This window comes from Mustelus asterias, chromosome 4 (assembly GCF_964213995.1).
Source record: "Mustelus asterias chromosome 4, sMusAst1.hap1.1, whole genome shotgun sequence".
NCBI classification, from domain to species: domain Eukaryota; kingdom Metazoa; phylum Chordata; class Chondrichthyes; order Carcharhiniformes; family Triakidae; genus Mustelus; species Mustelus asterias.
This window is the reverse complement of record NC_135804.1, coordinates 103,964,087-103,969,891: the sequence shown is the minus strand read 5'-3', so window position 1 is coordinate 103,969,891 and position 5,805 is coordinate 103,964,087.

The following is a 5,805-nucleotide window of genomic DNA, read 5'->3' as shown; positions in this document are numbered from 1 at the left end:
CCTACCTTTGACCCTGTAATCCACATTTAAATTTGTCCTACCAAAATGAATCACCTCGCATTTGTCAGGGTTAAACGCCATTTGCCATTTTTCAGCCCAGCTCTGCATCCTATCTATATCTCTTTGCAGCCTACAACAGCCCTCCACCTCATCCACTACTCCACCAATCTTGGTGTCATCAGCAAATTTACTGATCCACCCTTCAGCCCCCTCCTCCAAGTCATTTATAAAAATTACAAATAGCAGAGGACCAAGCACTGATCCCTGTGGCACTCCGCTGGTAACCGGTTTCCAGTCCGAAAATTTTCCATCCACCACCACCCTCTGTCTTCTGTTAGACAGCCAGTTACCTATCCAATCGGCCAAACTTCCCTCTATCCCACACATCCTTACTTTCTTCATGAGCCGACCGTGGGGGACTTTATCAAATGCCTTACTAAAATCCATGTATATGACATCAACTGCACTACCTTCATCTACACACTTAGTTACCTCCTCAAAAAATTCTATCAAATTTGTGAGGCAAGACTTGCCCTTCACAAATCTGTGCTGACTATCCCAGATTAAGCTGCATCTTTCTAAATGGTCGTAAATCCTATCCCCAAGGACCTTTTCCATCAACTTACCGACCACCGAAGTAAGACTAACCGGCCTATAATTACCAGGGTCATTTCTATTCCCTTTCTTAAACAGAGGAACCACATTCGCCACTCTCCAGTCCTCTGGCACCACCCCCGTGGACAGTGAGGACGCAAAGATCAATGCCAAAGGCTCTGCTATCTCATCCCTTGCCTCCCAAAGAATCCTAGGATATATTTCATCAGGCCCAGGGGACTTATCAACTTTCAGTTTATTCAAAATTGCTAGTACATCTTCCCTCCGAACATCTACTTCCTTCAGCCTATCAGCCTGTGACACCTTGTCTTCCTCAAAAACATGGCCCCTCTCCTTGGTGAACACCGAAGAAAAGTATTCATTCATCACCTCTCCTATCTCTTCTGACTCCATGCACAAATTCCCGCTGCCGTCCTTGACCGGCCCCAGCCTCACCCTGGTCATTCTTTTATTCCGAGCTTTGTCCAATAGCTTAATGAGGAAGATTTAGTAGCATTGACTGGGCAGGGTGTGCCTTTGTCATTTCCAGTGCTTAGCTTGATGCTGAGTGGTGTGTCCAGTGTTATTCTTATTTGACTTTTCTGTAGTGTTTTGATACAACTGAATGGCTTGCTAGGCTATTTCAGACCACAGTTAAAACTCAATTGCTGTGGTTCCAAAGTCACTTATAGGCCAGACTGGGTAAGGCTGACAGATATCCTCTCCTCAAGGACACTTGAGAACCAGATGGGTTTTTATGACAATCTGATGGTTTTAGGGTCACAATTTCAGGCTGGGAGGGCTGGTAAAATGGTGGGGGAAGGCACTGGGAAGTGAGCCCAACGTCCCGATATAATTGTAGCATATTGCCAGTGATGGGAACCTCAGCAGCATGACAATTAAGTGGCCAATTAAGGGCCACCTCCTGCTCCACAGGCATTTAACTGGCATTGGGAGGAGGTACCACAGCATGGGGATACCATTAGGCATACCCTGGCAGCCTTCCTGCAGCTTCCTGACAGGACGTTGGGAGGCAATGTTATGGCCATTCCATGACCCACTGAGACATGCAGGTGCCAGTGGTTGCCTTCATGGTTTCAACGTCTCCGCTGGACAGTGCAACCTCATTATCTCAGCCTGTTGGCCTGGCCTTGGCAAGAAACTTGAACTTAAGTTCAACAATTACATTTTCATCAAAATTATTATCAGAAGTTACCTCAACAATCTACAACTCCTACATCGAAATCACTTTCTCTTTCATTCACCTTCCCCTTCCCTCCACCGGTACATCTGGTCATTCATATCGTCGATGGGAGCTCCATCTCATTTTTGTGTGGAGCCAATCAACTTGTCAGTGTTTTCTGACAAAAATCAATCTCACTCCAACCAACTTCCTGGTGAGGGTTCCTCTGAAAAGGGCAGTGCGGGCTTCTTGCTTGCCGTCCCCTGCAGTCATTGTGAAACAAGTGTTGGGGAGATGTTTAAATGGAGCTCCCCAGTGCCTGCAGCAGTTAAGTTGTTGTGGGGTGGGCGAATCAGATGGAAGACATTGCATTTGTGGCGTGATACTCGTGGGCTTGAAATGATCACTAATGAGGCATTAGATCTGGCCCGAATATACATCATTGTCATTAGTGGGAAACACTCTGAACCAACACTCTGCCAAATTTTGGTAAGATTTTGCCTCCAATAAATTGCAGTCCTGAACCAAATCAACTCCAAAATTCTACAGGAAACCTATTAACTTCAAACAGCCACAACATCGAATAATTTATGCCTCAAGGACAACCAAAGGACTTGTATATTATTTGAACTTTTATTGGACTCTACCTTTCTCTGTCCTGATCTCTGTATGTGTGTGTCATCACGTCTTTATTATTTTACTCGGGTTTAGTAACTGATAAACTTACTGATTCTTTGACTCAAGAAAACTTGGTTTGATTGGCTCAGTATTGATAAATAAATAAATTTGGATTGGAAAAGCCATTGCTGGAGAAAATAAATGGTAATATCTTTGTTGTGACCAGCCAAGAATGCTGATTAGAACTGGAGCCAGCTCACTCTTCCTCACCTGCTCACAACATTTATGAGAACTGGTCCATGGTCACTCCTATGAATACTGTCATGGGTTGAGGCATCATGACAGCAGGATTGTGGGGACAAGGTCAAGTAGGTTTTTCCCTCTTATTAGTTCCCTGACTACCTGCTGTAGACTCAGATTAGCAGTTATGTCCTTTAAGACTTAGCCAGCTTGGTCAGTATTGGTGCTCTTAAGCTGCTCTTGATGACAAACATTGATGTTGAAGTCCCCCACCTGGAGCACAACCTGTGCCTTTGCCACCCTCAATGCCGCCTCTGAATTGTGTTCAATGTGGAGAATCACTGATTCATCAGCAGAGGTGCAGCAGGGGTGGGTGTGGGTGTAGGTGGTAAGCAGCAGGTTTCCTTGCCTCTGTTTGGTCCGTGCTATGAGGTTTTATGGGGTCTGGAGTCAATGTAGAGGACTCCTAGGGCAACCTCACTTCCAATGGTATACCATTGTGTCATGTCACCTGGGAAGGGTCTGTCCTGTCAATGTGTAAGTTTTAGGGCAAATCCTCCATGATTAAAAAACCCAGAGATAAGGAAAATGGCCGACTGGTTGTCAGGCCACATGAATATGCAAGAGGCTGGGATAACGAGAAGGTCGAGACTGGGATAATCTAATCAACAGGAAACAAAGGAGAAACCATGACCAGCAGGCAAGAAGTAAATGGCCCAGCAGCAAAGACAATGAAAACAGATCATTCCATCCACAGACAACATCAATGACTCGTCTCGCTGATGGGATTCCAATCAGGATGACTCAGAGAACATTTAAGAGACATTACAATGTCAATTAAGGGCGGTCCCGACAGTTCCGGCCTTTTGTCCCAGTCAATCGAAACTATCAATGATCAGAAACGGTTTTTGTGTGAGAAAATCACTGCTTCAGGTTTTAAAAAGGGATAAGCAAGCTCTGGTCTCTCTTTTTTTCTCTTCGGACCAGCATAGCAGCACTCTTCTCCTGTTTCCTGCCTCTCGTTCGTCTCCAGCACGCAGCTCGAAGCCCACTGAGCAATTTAAACTAGGATTGTGAGTATCCCGAGATCATCATAGTGGATGAGGCTTTGGGGCAAGGGGGGGCTTTTGCATGTATCTTTCATAGTTTAAGACACTGGTAAACTTGTGTAAGGTAAGCATTCCGTCGTGTCCGTTTTAGTATTCCTTCCATAGCTATAGTCTTATAGAGCATAAGGCATTGTGTGTTGTTTTCCTGGTGTTTGGTGATTGACCTTGATGTTTTAATAAATATATACATATATATATCTTTGACTTCCATTGGAGTCCGTTTTGATCTTTTCAATTTCTCACCAATGATCTCTGACTAAGTCTCAATATGAAATATTCCTGACCATAATTTCGGAGTCTAGAACTGAGGGTATCCTGGGCGCTTCGAAACCGCCCACTCAGGAAAGGCTGCCAGGTAGTGGATAGGAAGCAGTTTCCTTTTCTCTCTCTTGGGAGCGCTACTCTAGTGAAGTAGATGCAAGGTGGCCGTAGTTCCATCGGCGAGAGAGAGAATCACTCGGGCATTGGTGGGGTTTGGGTGACGGAGAACCAAACCTAAAATAAGCCCAGTGGAGTTAAAAAGAGGGATCCCGCTACAAATGGGACAGGACACACCCAGGGGCGGTAATAGTCTGGGACCTTGTCTATGAGGTATTATTCTGTGAGTATGGCAATGTCAGGCTGTTGCTTGATGAGTTTGTGAGACAGCTCTCCCAATTTTGGCACAAGTCCCCATATATTAGTCAGGAGGATTTTGTAGTGTTGACAAAGCTAAGTTTGCCATTGACATTTCCGGTGACCAGGTACATGTTGGGTGGTCTGACCGGTTTTGGTCCTTTTTTTGTACTTTGTACTTTGATATTTACAACTTCCTTTGTCATTAGCTGATCTCAATGCCTGCTCTGTTCTCCTGAGCTATATTTACTTTTGTCCCCACTTCAGAGATGATTCCTTTTTTGGATTCATTCCTAGGTGTTAAAGTAACCTAGAGTTAAAGTCATAAAATAAAGGAAGAAGTGCTAAAAAAAAGCCAGGTATTATTTTTGCTGCACCAGTATCATGACCAACTGATGTAACAATGCAATTTGATTTGGCCATGTAAATTAGAACATTTAGTGAAGAACCCTGATGGCAGCTGCAGTATTTATTCAAGATCCATCATGAAACCTGTTAACTGGGCTATATCTGTTTTGTTTATGTTCTGTGAAACAGTCGACTTTATTCAAGAACCCTTAAATCATTGGGAGAATGAAGAATATCCTTCAGCATTGCAGCATTTGTCAAATTATTTTGCTGAGTGCATTCGAAAACAATGGGAAGACTTACATTTCTACAACACCATCCACAACCTCAGGATGTCCCAAAGCACAAAGCACTTTAAAAGTATTGTCACTGTGTGTAATATATCAAACACAGCAGCCAATATTCTAGGGTCTGGTGATTGTAATACGTGCTGCATTGTGACCTGCTAAGTATAAAGTATCCTCTAGTATTCGCTCACAGTGCCTGTTAGCTTGCAGAATGAGGAATATTCTCACGGAGCCTGATTCCTGGGAAATGTCATCCTGCATATCTTTTGGTTTCAGCAGCAACTGTTGATGGCTGTATTGGAATGGTCTGCCGTGACTGCCTTCGTACTTTCACTCTGTCATAGTGAAGAAGTATCTGGATTCTACACCAAGGTTGAAATGGTGAGTATATAACAAGGGCAATAATAGTGTTTAATTCATGGCACAGTGCCATATTACAATAAAGCATTATACCATTGCATTGCACTCCATCATTGCTGAGCTGCAGGATGGTTCAATTTCCACATAACTGGAGAACATATCAAATTATGGGACTGGAAGGGCCTCTTTAGACTTTGGAGAGCATTGCATTGTCAACTTAAAATGTGACAGGGTCATTGATAGTGGATAGATTCTAGTAGATTTCAATCTCAGGTTAAGGTGTTACAAAGCTCACATTAGCTGAGCCCATTATTCGTGTGTCAGATTGATTAAACTATTATTATACATCACATTGCTGTATTAAAATGTTATGTGGGACACACAAGAATTGCATTGTGTTTATAGCACTGAAACACGTCATTCAGCTCAATATGTCTATGCCAGTCTTTAT